We start from the raw sequence: 16,263 nt of genomic DNA on the forward strand, positions 1-16,263 counted from the left end.
TCATTTCATGAAACCTGCTCTTCCCCTATAAGAGTTCGACCTACCATTATAGAAAAACGTGTTTTCGTGAAGAAATCATGACAAACTAACACAAAATGCAGATTTCATTATAACTTGACATTCTGAGTTCATTTCATGAAACCTGCGCTTCCCCTATAAGAGTTCGACCTACCATTATAGGAAAACGTGTTTTCGTGAAGAAATCATGACAAACTAACACAAAATGAAGATTTCATTATAACTTGACACTCTGAGTTCATTTCATGAAACCTGCGCTTCCCCTATAAGAGTTTGACGAAACATTATAGAAAGACGTGTTTTCGTGAAGAAATCATGACAAACTAACACAAAATGAAGATTTCATTATAACTTGACATTCTGAGTTCATTTCATGAAACCTGCTCTTCCCCTATAAGAGTTCGACCTACCATTATAGGAAAACGTGTTTTCGTGAAGAAATCATGACAAACTAACACAAAATGAAGATTTCATTATAACTTGACATTCTGAGTTCATTTCATGAAACCTGCGCTTCCCCTATAAGAGTTCGACCTACCATTATAGGAAAACGTGTTTTCGTGAAGAAATCATGACAAACAAACACAAAATGAAGATTTCATTATAACTTGACACTCTGAGTTCATTTCATGAAACCTGCGCTTCCCCTATAAGAGTTTGACGTAACATTATAGAAAAACGTGTTTTCGTGAAGAAATCATGACAAACTAACACAAAATGCAGATTTCATTATAACTTGACATTCTGAGTTCATTTCATGAAACCTGCGCTTCCCCTATAAGAGTTCGACCTACCATTATAGGAAAACGTGTTTTCGTGAAGAAATCATGACAAACTAACACAAAATGAAGATTTCATTATAACTTGACATTCTGAGTTCATTTCATGAAACCTGCGCTTCCCCTATAAGAGTTCGACCTACCATTATAGGAAAACGTGTTTTCGTGAAGAAATCATGACAAACTAACACAAAATGAAGATTTCATTATAACTTGACATTCTGAGTTCATTTCATGAAACCTGCGCTTCCCCTATAAGAGTTCGACCTACCATTATAGGAAAACGTGTTTTCGTGAAGAAATCATGACAAACAAACACAAAATGATGATTTCATTATAACTTGACATTCTGAGTTCATTTCATGAAACCTGCGCTTCCCCTATAAGAGTTCGACCTACCATTATAGGAAAACGTGTTTTCGTGAAGAAATCATGACAAACAAACACAAAATGATGATTTCATTATAACTTGACATTCTGAGTTCATTTCATGAAACCTGCGCTTCCCCTATAAGAGTTCGACCTACCATTATAGGAAAACGTGTTTTCGTGAAGAAATCATGACAAACAAACACAAAATGATGATTTCATTATAACTTGACATTCTGAGTTCATTTCATGAAACCTGCGCTTCCCCTATAAGAGTTCAACGTAACATTATAGGAAAACGTGTTTTCGTGAAGAAATCATGACAAACTAACACAAAATGAAGATTTCATTATAACTTGACATTCTGAGTTCATTTCATGAAACATGCTCTTCCCCAATAAGAGTTCAACGTAACATTATAGAAAAACGTGTTTTCGTGAAGAAATCATGACAAACTAACACAAAATGAAGATTTCATTATAACTTGACATTCTGAGTTCATTTCATGAAACCTGCGCTTCCCCTATAAGAGTTCGACCTACCATTATAGGAAAACGTGTTTTCGTGAAGAAATCATGACAAACAAACACAAAATGAAGATTTCATTATAACTTGACACTCTGAGTTCATTTCATGAAACCTGCGCGCTTCCCCTATAAGAGTTTGACGTAACATTATAGAAAAACGTGTTTTCGTGAAGAAATCATGACAAACTAACACAAAATGAAGATTTCATTATAACTTGACATTCTGAGTTCATTTCATGAAACCTGCTCTTCCCCTATAAGAGTTCGACCTACCATTATAGGAAAACGTGTTTTCGTGAAGAAATCATGACAAACTAACACAAAATGAAGATTTCATTATAACTTGACATTCTGAGTTCATTTCATGAAACCTGCGCTTCCCCTATAAGAGTTCGACCTACCATTATAGGAAAACGTGTTTTCGTGAAGAAATCATGACAAACAAACACAAAATGAAGATTTCATTATAACTTGACACTCTGAGTTCATTTCATGAAACCTGCGCTTCCCCTATAAGAGTTTGACGTAACATTATAGAAAAACGTGTTTTCGTGAAGAAATCATGACAAACTAACACAAAATGCAGATTTCATTATAACTTGACATTCTGAGTTCATTTCATGAAACCTGCGCTTCCCCTATAAGAGTTCGACCTACCATTATAGGAAAACGTGTTTTCGTGAAGAAATCATGACAAACTAACACAAAATGAAGATTTCATTATAACTTGACACTCTGAGTTCATTTCATGAAACCTGCGCTTCCCCTAAAAGAGTTTGACGTAACATTATAGAAAGACGTGTTTTCGTGAAGAAATCATGACAAACTAACACAAAATGAAGATTTCATTATAACTTGACATTCTGAGTTCATTTCATGAAACGTGCTCTTCCCCTATAAGAGTTCAACGTAACATTATAGGAAAACGTGTTTTCGTGAAGAAATCATGACAAACTAACACAAAATGAAGATTTCATTATAACTTGACATTCTGAGTTCATTTCATGAAACCTGCGCTTCCTCTATAAGAGTTCGACCTACCATTATAGGAAAACGTGTTTTCGTGAAGAAATCATGACAAACTAACACAAAATGAAGATTTCATTATAACTTGACACTCTGAGTTCATTTCATGAAACCTGCGCTTCCCCTATAAGAGTTTGACGTAACATTATAGAAAGACGTGTTTTCGTGAAGAAATCATGACAAACTAACACAAAATGAAGATTTCATTATAACTTGACATTCTGAGTTCATTTCATGAAACGTGCTCTTCCCCTATAAGAGTTCAACGTAACATTATAGGAAAACGTGTTTTCGTGAAGAAATCATGACAAACTAACACAAAATGAAGATTTCATTATAACTTGACATTCTGAGTTCATTTCATGAAACCTGCGCTTCCCCTATAAGAGTTCGACCTACCATTATAGGAAAACGTGTTTTCGTGAAGAAATCATGACAAACAAACACAAAATGAAGATTTCATTATAACTTGACACTCTGAGTTCATTTCATGAAACCTGCGCGCTTCCCCTATAAGAGTTTGACGTAACATTATAGAAAAACGTGTTTTCGTGAAGAAATCATGACAAACTAACACAAAATGAAGATTTCATTATAACTTGACATTCTGAGTTCATTTCATGAAACCTGCTCTTCCCCTATAAGAGTTCGACCTACCATTATAGGAAAACGTGTTTTCGTGAAGAAATCATGACAAACTAACACAAAATGAAGATTTCATTATAACTTGACATTCTGAGTTCATTTCATGAAACCTGCGCTTCCCCTATAAGAGTTCGACCTACCATTATAGGAAAACGTGTTTTCGTGAAGAAATCATGACAAACTAACACAAAATGAAGATTTCATTATAACTTGACATTCTGAGTTCATTTCATGAAACCTGCGCTTCCCCTATAAGAGTTCGACCTACCATTATAGGAAAACGTGTTTTCGTGAAGAAATCATGACAAACTAACACAAAATGAAGATTTCATTATAACTTGACATTCTGAGTTCATTTCATGAAACCTGCGCTTCCCCTATAAGAGTTCGACCTACCATTATAGGAAAACGTGTTTTCGTGAAGAAATCATGACAAACAAACACAAAATGATGATTTCATTATAACTTGACATTCTGAGTTCATTTCATGAAACCTGCGCTTCCCCTATAAGAGTTCGACCTACCATTATAGGAAAACGTGTTTTCGTGAAGAAATCATGACAAACAAACACAAAATGATGATTTCATTATAACTTGACATTCTGAGTTCATTTCATGAAACCTGCGCTTCCCCTATAAGAGTTCGACCTACCATTATAGGAAAACGTGTTTTCGTGAAGAAATCATGACAAACAAACACAAAATGATGATTTCATTATAACTTGACATTCTGAGTTCATTTCATGAAACCTGCGCTTCCCCTATAAGAGTTCAACGTAACATTATAGGAAAACGTGTTTTCGTGAAGAAATCATGACAAACTAACACAAAATGAAGATTTCATTATAACTTGACATTCTGAGTTCATTTCATGAAACATGCTCTTCCCCAATAAGAGTTCAACGTAACATTATAGAAAAACGTGTTTTCGTGAAGAAATCATGACAAACTAACACAAAATGAAGATTTCATTATAACTTGACATTCTGAGTTCATTTCATGAAACCTGCGCTTCCCCTATAAGAGTTCGACCTACCATTATAGGAAAACGTGTTTTCGTGAAGAAATCATGACAAACAAACACAAAATGAAGATTTCATTATAACTTGACACTCTGAGTTCATTTCATGAAACCTGCGCGCTTCCCCTATAAGAGTTTGACGTAACATTATAGAAAAACGTGTTTTCGTGAAGAAATCATGACAAACTAACACAAAATGAAGATTTCATTATAACTTGACATTCTGAGTTCATTTCATGAAACCTGCTCTTCCCCTATAAGAGTTCGACCTACCATTATAGGAAAACGTGTTTTCGTGAAGAAATCATGACAAACTAACACAAAATGAAGATTTCATTATAACTTGACATTCTGAGTTCATTTCATGAAACCTGCGCTTCCCCTATAAGAGTTCGACCTACCATTATAGGAAAACGTGTTTTCGTGAAGAAATCATGACAAACAAACACAAAATGAAGATTTCATTATAACTTGACACTCTGAGTTCATTTCATGAAACCTGCGCTTCCCCTATAAGAGTTTGACGTAACATTATAGAAAAACGTGTTTTCGTGAAGAAATCATGACAAACTAACACAAAATGCAGATTTCATTATAACTTGACATTCTGAGTTCATTTCATGAAACCTGCGCTTCCCCTATAAGAGTTCGACCTACCATTATAGGAAAACGTGTTTTCGTGAAGAAATCATGACAAACTTACACAAAATGAAGATTTCATTATAACTTGACACTCTGAGTTCATTTCATGAAACCTGCGCTTCCCCTAAAAGAGTTTGACGTAACATTATAGAAAGACGTGTTTTCGTGAAGAAATCATGACAAACTAACACAAAATGAAGATTTCATTATAACTTGACATTCTGAGTTCATTTCATGAAACGTGCTCTTCCCCTATAAGAGTTCAACGTAACATTATAGGAAAACGTGTTTTCGTGAAGAAATCATGACAAACTAACACAAAATGAAGATTTCATTATAACTTGACATTCTGAGTTCATTTCATGAAACCTGCGCTTCCCCTATAAGAGTTCGACCTACCATTATAGGAAAACGTGTTTTCGTGAAGAAATCATGACAAACAAACACAAAATGAAGATTTCATTATAACTTGACACTCTGAGTTCATTTCATGAAACCTGCGCGCTTCCCCTATAAGAGTTTGACGTAACATTATAGAAAAACGTGTTTTCGTGAAGAAATCATGACAAACTAACACAAAATGAAGATTTCATCATAACTTGACATTCTGAGATCATTTCATGAAACCTGCTCTTCCCCTATAAGAGTTCGACCTACCATTATAGGAAAACGTGTTTTCGTGAAGAAATCATGACAAACTAACACAAAATGAAGATTTCATTATAACTTGACATTCTGAGTTCATTTCATGAAACCTGCGCTTCCCCTATAAGAGTTTGACGTAACATTATAGAAAAACGTGTTTTCGTGAAGAAATCATGACAAACTAACACAAAATGCAGATTTCATTATAACTTGACATTCTGAGTTCATTTCATGAAACCTGCGCTTCCCGTATAAGAGTTCGACCTACCATTATAGGAAAACGTGTTTTCGTGAAGAAATCATGACAAACTAACACAAAATGAAGATTTCATTATAACTTGACACTCTGAGTTCATTTCATGAAACCTGCGCTTCCCCTATAAGAGTTTGACGTAACATTATAGAAAGACGTGTTTTCGTGAAGAAATCATGACAAACTAACACAAAATGAAGATTTCATTATAACTTGACATTCTGAGTTCATTTCATGAAACGTGCTCTTCCCCTATAAGAGTTCAACGTAACATTATAGGAAAACGTGTTTTCGTGAAGAAATCATGACAAACTAACACAAAATGAAGATTTCATTATAACTTGACATTCTGAGTTCATTTCATGAAACCTGCGCTTCCCCTATAAGAGTTCGACCTACCATTATAGGAAAACGTGTTTTCGTGAAGAAATCATGACAAACAAACACAAAATGAAGATTTCATTATAACTTGACATTCTGAGTTCATTTCATGAAACCTGCGCTTCCCCTATAAGAGTTCGACCTACCATTATAGGAAAACGTGTTTTCGTGAAGAAATCATGACAAACAAACACAAAATGAAGATTTCATTATAACTTGACATTCTGAGTTCATTTCATGAAACCTGCGCTTCCCCTATAAGAGTTCGACCTACCATTATAGGAAAACGTGTTTTCGTGAAGAAATCATGACAAACAAACACAAAATGATGATTTCATTATAACTTGACATTCTGAGTTCATTTCATGAAACCTGCGCTTCCCCTATAAGAGTTCGACGTAACATTATAGGAAAACGTGTTTTCGTGAAGAAATCATGACAAACTAACACAAAATGAAGATTTCATTATAACTTGACATTCTGAGTTCATTTCATGAAACCTGCGCTTCCCCTATAAGAGTTCGACCTACCATTATAGGAAAACGTGTTTTCGTGAAGAAATCATGACAAACTAACACAAAATGAAGATTTCATTATAACTTGACATTCTGAGTTCATTTCATGAAACCTGCGCTTCCCCTATAAGAGTTCGACGTAACATTATAGGAAAACGTGTTTTCGTGAAGAAATCATGACAAACTAACACAAAATGAAGATTTCATTATAACTTGACATTCTGAGTTCATTTCATGAAACCTGCGCTTCCCCTATAAGAGTTCGACCTACCATTATAGGAAAACGTGTTTTCGTGAAGAAATCATGACAAACTAACACAAAATGAAGATTTCATTATAACTTGACATTCTGAGTTCATTTCATGAAACCTGCGCTTCCCCTATAAGAGTTCGACGTAACATTATAGGAAAACGTGTTTTCGTGAAGAAATCATGACAAACTAACACAAAATGAAGATTTCATTATAACTTGACATTCTGAGTTCATTTCATGAAACCTGCGCTTCCCCTATAAGAGTTCGACCTACCATTATAGGAAAACGTGTTTTCGTGAAGAAATCATGACAAACTAACACAAAATGAAGATTTCATTATAACTTGACATTCTGAGTTCATTTCATGAAACCTGCGCTTCCCCTATAAGAGTTCGACGTAACATTATAGGAAAACGTGTTTTCGTGAAGAAATCATGACAAACTAACACAAAATGAAGATTTCATTATAACTTGACATTCTGAGTTCATTTCATGAAACCTGCGCGCTTCCCCTATAAGAGTTTGACGTAACATTATAGAAAAACTTGTTTTCGTGAAGAAATCATGACAAACTAACACAAAATGAAGATTTCATTATAACTTGACATTCTGAGTTCATTTCATGAAACCTGCTCTTCCCCTATAAGAGTTCGACCTACCATTATAGGAAAACGTGTTTTCGTGAAGAAATCATGACAAACAAACACAAAATGAAGATTTCATTATAACTTGACATTCTGAGTTCATTTCATGAAACCTGCGCTTCCCCTATAAGAGTTCGACCTACCATTATAGGAAAACGTGTTTTCGTGAAGAAATCATGACAAACAAACACAAAATGAAGATTTCATTATAACGTGACATTCTGAGTTCATTTCATGAAACCTGCGCTTCCCCTATAAGAGTTCGACCTACCATTATAGGAAAACGTGTTTTCGTGAAGAAATCATGACAAACAAACACAAAATGATGATTTCATTATAACTTGACATTCTGAGTTCATTTCATGAAACCTGCGCTTCCCCTATAAGAGTTCGACGTAACATTATAGGAAAACGTGTTTTCGTGAAGAAATCATGACAAACTAACACAAAATGAAGATTTCATTATAACTTGACATTCTGAGTTCATTTCATGAAACCTGCGCTTCCCCTATAAGAGTTCGACCTACCATTATAGGAAAACGTGTTTTCGTGAAGAAATCATGACAAACTAACACAAAATGAAGATTTCATTATAACTTGACATTCTGAGTTCATTTCATGAAACCTGCGCTTCCCCTATAAGAGTTCGACGTAACATTATAGGAAAACGTGTTTTCGTGAAGAAATCATGACAAACTAACACAAAATGAAGATTTCATTATAACTTGACATTCTGAGTTCATTTCATGAAACCTGCGCTTCCCCTATAAGAGTTCGACCTACCATTATAGGAAAACGTGTTTTCGTGAAGAAATCATGACAAACTAACACAAAATGAAGATTTCATTATAACTTGACATTCTGAGTTCAGTTCATGAAACCTGCGCTTCCCCTATAAGAGTTCGACGTAACATTATAGGAAAACGTGTTTTCGTGAAGAAATCATGACAAACTAACACAAAATGAAGATTTCATTATAACTTGACATTCTGAGTTCATTTCATGAAACCTGCGCTTCCCCTATAAGAGTTCGACGTAACATTATAGGAAAACGTGTTTTCGTGAAGAAATCATGACAAACTAACACAAAATGAAGATTTCATTATAACTTGACATTCTGAGTTCATTTCATGAAACCTGCGCTTCCCCTATAAGAGTTCGACGTAACATTATAGGAAAACGTGTTTTCGTGAAGAAATCATGACAAACTAACACAAAATGAAGATTTCATTATAACTTGACATTCTGAGTTCATTTCATGAAACCTGCGCGCTTCCCCTATAAGAGTTTGACGTAACATTATAGAAAAACTTGTTTTCGTGAAGAAATCATGACAAACTAACACAAAATGAAGATTTCATTATAACTTGACATTCTGAGTTCATTTCATGAAACCTGCTCTTCCCCTACAAGAGTTCGACGTAACATTATAGGAAAACGTGTTTTCGTGAAGAAATCATGACAAACAAACACAAAATGAAGATTACATAATAACTTGACACACTGAGTTCATTTCATGAAACCTGCGCTTCCCCTATAAGAGTTCGACGTAACATTATAGAGAAACGTGTTTTCGTGAAGAAATCATGACAAACTAACACAAAATGAAGATTTCATTATAACTTGACATTCTGAGTTCATTTCATGAAACCTGCGCTTCCCCTATAAGAGTTCGACCTACCATTATAGGAAAACGTGTTTTCGTGAAGAAATCATGACAAACAAACACAAAATGAAGATTTCATTATAACTTGACACTCTGAGTTCATTTCATGAAACCTGCGCTACCCCTATAAGAGTTTGACGTAACATTATAGAAAAACGTGTTTTCGTGAAGAAATCATGACAAACTAACACAAAATGCAGATTTCATTATAACTTGACATTCTGAGTTCATTTCATGAAACCTGCGCTTCCCCTATAAGAGTTCGACCTACCATTATAGGAAAACGTGTTTTCGTGAAGAAATCATGACAAACTAACACAAAATGAAGATTTCATTATAACTTGACACTCTGAGTTCATTTCATGAAACCTGCGCTTCCCCTATAAGAGTTCGACGCAACATTATAGAAAGACGTGTTTTCGTGAAGAAATCATGACAAACTAACACAAAATGAAGATTTCATTATAACTTGACATTCTGAGTTCATTTCATGAAACCTGCGCTTCCCCTATAAGAGTTCGACCTACCATTATAGGAAAACGTGTTTTCGTGAAGAAATCATGACAAACTAACACAAAATGAAGATTTCATTATAACTTGACATTCTGAGTTCATTTCATGAAACGTGCTCTTCCCCTATAAGAGTTCAACGTAACATTATAGGAAAACGTGTTTTCGTGAAGAAATCATGACAAACTAACACAAATTGAAGATTTCATTATAACTTGACATTCTGAGTTCATTTCATGAAACCTGCGCTTCCCCTATAAGAGTTCGACGTAACATTATAGAAAAACGTGTTTTCGTGAAGAAATCATGACAAACTAACACAAAATGAAGATTTCATTATAACTTGACATTCTGAGTTCATTTCATGAAACCTGCGCTTCCCCTATAAGAGTTCGACCTACCATTATAGGAAAACGTGTTTTCGTGAAGAAATCATGACAAACAAACACAAAATGAAGATTTCATTATAACTTGACACTCTGAGTTCATTTCATGAAACCTGCGCTTCCCCTATAAGAGTTTGACGTAACATTATAGAAAAACGTGTTTTCGTGAAGAAATCATGACAAACTAACACAAAATGCAGATTTCATTATAACTTGACATTCTGAGTTCATTTCATGAAACCTGCACTTCCCCTATAAGAGTTCGACCTACCATTATAGGAAAACGTGTTTTCGTGAAGAAATCATGACAAACTAACACAAAATGAAGATTTCATTATAACTTGACACTCTGAGTTCATTTCATGAAACCTGCGCTTCCCCTATAAGAGTTCAACGTAACATTATAGGAAAACGTGTTTTCGTGAAGAAATCATGACAAACTAACACAAAATGAAGATTTCATTATAACTTGACATTCTGAGTTCATTTCATGAAACATGCTCTTCCCCAATAAGAGTTCAACGTAACATTATAGAAAAACGTGTTTTCGTGAAGAAATCATGACAAACTAACACAAAATGAAGATTTCATTATAACTTGACATTCTGAGTTCATTTCATGAAACCTGCGCTTCCCCTATAAGAGTTCGACCTACCATTATAGGAAAACGTGTTTTCGTGAAGAAATCATGACAAACAAACACAAAATGAAGATTTCATTATAACTTGACACTCTGAGTTCATTTCATGAAACCTGCGCGCTTCCCCTATAAGAGTTTGACGTAACATTATAGAAAAACGTGTTTTCGTGAAGAAATCATGACAAACTAACACAAAATGAAGATTTCATTATAACTTGACATTCTGAGTTCATTTCATGAAACCTGCTCTTCCCCTATAAGAGTTCGACCTACCATTATAGGAAAACGTGTTTTCGTGAAGAAATCATGACAAACTAACACAAAATGAAGATTTCATTATAACTTGACATTCTGAGTTCATTTCATGAAACCTGCGCTTCCCCTATAAGAGTTCGACCTACCATTATAGGAAAACGTGTTTTCGTGAAGAAATCATGACAAACAAACACAAAATGAAGATTTCATTATAACTTGACACTCTGAGTTCATTTCATGAAACCTGCGCTTCCCCTATAAGAGTTCGACGTAACATTATAGAAAAACGTGTTTTCGTGAAGAAATCATGACAAACTAACACAAAATGCAGATTTCATTATAACTTGACATTCTGAGTTCATTTCATGAAACCTGCGCTTCCCCTATAAGAGTTCGACCTACCATTATAGGAAAACGTGTTTTCGTGAAGAAATCATGACAAACTAACACAAAATGAAGATTTCATTATAACTTGACACTCTGAGTTCATTTCATGAAACCTGCGCTTCCCCTATAAGAGTTTGACGTAACATTATAGAAAGACGTGTTTTCGTGAAGAAATCATGACAAACTAACACAAAATGAAGATTTCATTATAACTTGACATCCTGAGTTCATTTCATGAAACGTGCTCTTCCCCTATAAGAGTTCAACGTAACATTATAGGAAAACGTGTTTTCGTGAAGAAATCATGACAAACTAACACAAAATGAAGATTTCATTATAACTTGACATTCTGAGTTCATTTCATGAAACCTGCGCTTCCCCTATAAGAGTTCGACCTACCATTATAGGAAAACGTGTTTTCGTGAAGAAATCATGACAAACAAACACAAAATGAAGATTTCATTATAACTTGACACTCTGAGTTCATTTCATGAAACCTGCGCGCTTCCCCTATAAGAGTTTGACGTAACATTATAGAAAAACGTGTTTTCGTGAAGAAATCATGACAAACTAACACAAAATGAAGATTTCATCATAACTTGACATTCTGAGTTCATTTCATGAAACCTGCTCTTCCCCTATAAGAGTTCGACCTACCATTATAGGAAAACGTGTTTTCGTGAAGAAATCATGACAAACTAACACAAAATGAAGATTTCATTATAACTTGACATTCTGAGTTCATTTCATGAAACCTGCGCTTCCCCTATAAGAGTTTGACGTAACATTATAGAAAAACGTGTTTTCGTGAAGAAATCATGACAAACTAACACAAAATGCAGATTTCATTATAACTTGACATTCTGAGTTCATTTCATGAAACCTGCGCTTCCCCTATAAGAGTTCGACCTACCATTATAGGAAAACGTGTTTTCGTGAAGAAATCATGACAAACTAACACAAAATGAAGATTTCATTATAACTTGACACTCTGAGTTCATTTCATGAAACCTGCGCTTCCCCTATAAGAGTTCGACGCAACATTATAGAAAGACGTGTTTTCGTGAAGAAATCATGACAAACTAACACAAAATGAAGATTTCATTATAACTTGACATTCTGAGTTCATTTCATGAAACCTGCGCTTCCCCTATAAGAGTTCGACCTACCATTATAGGAAAACGTGTTTTCGTGAAGAAATCATGACAAACTAACACAAAATGAAGATTTCATTATAACTTGACATTCTGAGTTCATTTCATGAAACGTGCTCTTCCCCTATAAGAGTTCGACGTAACATTATAGGAAAACGTGTTTTCGTGAAGAAATCATGACAAACTAACACAAATTGAAGATTTCATTATAACTTGACATTCTGAGTTCATTTCATGAAACCTGCGCTTCCCCTATAAGAGTTCGACGTAACATTATAGAAAAACGTGTTTTCGTGAAGAAATCATGACAAACTAACACAAAATGAAGATTTCATTATAACTTGACATTCTGAGTTCATTTCATGAAACCTGCGCTTCCCCTATAAGAGTTCGACCTACCATTATAGGAAAACGTGTTTTCGTGAAGAAATCATGACAAACAAACACAAAATGAAGATTTCATTATAACTTGACACTCTGAGTTCATTTCATGAAACCTGCGCGCTTCCCCTATAAGAGTTTGACGTAACATTATAGAAAAACGTGTTTTCGTGAAGAAATCATGACAAACTAACACAAAATGAAGATTTCATTATAACTTGACATTCTGAGTTCATTTCATGAAACCTGCTCTTCCCCTATAAGAGTTCGACCTACCATTACAGGAAAACGTGTTTTCGTGAAGAAATCATGACAAACTAACACAAAATGAAGATTTCATTATAACTTGACATTCTGAGTTCATTTCATGAAACCTGTGCTTCCCCTATAAGAGTTCGACCTACCATTATAGGAAAACGTGTTTTCGTGAAGAAATCATGACAAACAAACACAAAATGAAGATTTCATTATAACTTGACACTCTGAGTTCATTTCATGAAACCTGCGCTTCCCCTATAAGAGTTTGACGTAACATTATAGAAAAACGTGTTTTCGTGAAGAAATCATGACAAACTAACACAAAATGCAGATTTCATTATAACTTGACATTCTGAGTTCATTTCATGAAACCTGTACTTCCCCTATAAGAGTTCGACCTACCATTATAGGAAAACGTGTTTTCGTGAAGAAATCATGACAAACTAACACAAAATGAAGATTTCATTATAACTTGACACTCTGAGTTCATTTCATGAAACCTGCGCTTCCCCTATAAGAGTTCAACGTAACATTATAGGAAAACGTGTTTTCGTGAAGAAATCATGACAAACTAACACAAAATGAAGATTTCATTATAACTTGACATTCTGAGTTCATTTCATGAAACATGCTCTTCCCCAATAAGAGTTCAACGTAACATTATAGAAAAACGTGTTTTCGTGAAGAAATCATGACAAACTAACACAAAATGAAGATTTCATTATAACTTGACATTCTGAGTTCATTTCATGAAACCTGCGCTTCCCCTATAAGAGTTCGACCTACCATTATAGGAAAACGTGTTTTCGTGAAGAAATCATGACAAACAAACACAAAATGAAGATTTCATTATAACTTGACACTCTGAGTTCATTTCATGAAACCTGCGCGCTTCCCCTATAAGAGTTTGACGTAACATTATAGAAAAACGTGTTTTCGTGAAGAAATCATGACAAACTAACACAAAATGAAGATTTCATTATAACTTGACATTCTGAGTTCATTTCATGAAACCTGCTCTTCCCCTATAAGAGTTCGACCTACCATTATAGGAAAACGTGTTTTCGTGAAGAAATCATGACAAACTAACACAAAATGAAGATTTCATTATAACTTGACATTCTGAGTTCATTTCATGAAACCTGCGCTTCCCCTATAAGAGTTCGACCTACCATTATAGGAAAACGTGTTTTCGTGAAGAAATCATGACAAACAAACACAAAATGAAGATTTCATTATAACTTGACACTCTGAGTTCATTTCATGAAACCTGCGCTTCCCCTATAAGAGTTTGACGTAACATTATAGAAAAACGTGTTTTCGTGAAGAAATCATGACAAACTAACACAAAATGCAGATTTCATTATAACTTGACATTCTGAGTTCATTTCATGAAACCTGCGCTTCCCCTATAAGAGTTCGACCTACCATTATAGGAAAACGTGTTTTCGTGAAGAAATCATGACAAACTAACACAAAATGAAGATTTCATTATAACTTGACACTCTGAGTTCATTTCATGAAACCTGCGCTTCCCCTATAAGAGTTTGACGTAACATTATAGAAAGACGTGTTTTCGTGAAGAAATCATGACAAACTAACACAAAATGAAGATTTCATTATAACTTGACATTCTGAGTTCATTTCATGAAACGTGCTCTTCCCCTATAAGAGTTCAACGTAACATTATAGGAAAACGTGTTTTCGTGAAGAAATCATGACAAACTAACACAAAATGAAGATTTCATTATAACTTGACATTCTGAGTTCATTTCATGAAACCTGCGCTTCCCCTATAAGAGTTCGACCTACCATTATAGGAAAACGTGTTTTCGTGAAGAAATCATGACAAACAAACACAAAATGAAGATTTCATTATAACTTGACACTCTGAGTTCATTTCATGAAACCTGCGCGCTTCCCCTATAAGAGTTTGACGTAACATTATAGAAAAACGTGTTTTCGTGAAGAAATCATGACAAACTAACACAAAATGAAGATTTCATCATAACTTGACATTCTGAGTTCATTTCATGAAACCTGCTCTTCCCCTATAAGAGTTCGACCTACCATTATAGGAAAACGTGTTTTCGTGAAGAAATCATGACAAACTAACACAAAATGAAGATTTCATTATAACTTGACATTCTGAGTTCATTTCATGAAACCTGCGCTTCCCCTATAAGAGTTTGACGTAACATTATAGAAAAACGTGTTTTCGTGAAGAAATCATGACAAACTAACACAAAATGCAGATTTCATTATAACTTGACATTCTGAGTTCATTTCATGAAACCTGCGCTTCCCCTATAAGAGTTCGACCTACCATTATAGGAAAACGTGTTTTCGTGAAGAAATCATGACAAACTAACACAAAATGAAGATTTCATTATAACTTGACATTCTGAGTTCATTTCATGAAACGTGCTCTTCCCCTATAAGAGTTCGACGTAACATTATAGGAAAACGTGTTTTCGTGAAGAAATCATGACAAACTAACACAAATTGAAGATTTCATTATAACTTGACATTCTGAGTTCATTTCATGAAACCTGCGCTTCCCCTATAAGAGTTCGACGTAACATTATAGAAAAACGTGTTTTCGTGAAGAAATCATGACAAACTAACACAAAATGAAGATTTCATTATAACTTGACATTCTGAGTTCATTTCATGAAACCTGCGCTTCCCCTATAAGAGTTCGACCTACCATTATAGGAAAACGTGTTTTCGTGAAGAAATCATGACAAACAAACACAAAATGAAGATTTCATTATAACTTGACACTCTGAGTTCATTTCATGAAACCTGCGCGCTTCCCCTATAAGAGTTTGACGTAACATTATAGAAAAACGTGTTTTCGTGAAGAAATCATGACAAACTAACACAAAATGAAGATTTCATTAT

The sequence above is a fragment of the Paramormyrops kingsleyae genome, chromosome 13 (assembly GCF_048594095.1).
Source record: "Paramormyrops kingsleyae isolate MSU_618 chromosome 13, PKINGS_0.4, whole genome shotgun sequence".
NCBI lineage: Eukaryota > Metazoa > Chordata > Actinopteri > Osteoglossiformes > Mormyridae > Paramormyrops > Paramormyrops kingsleyae.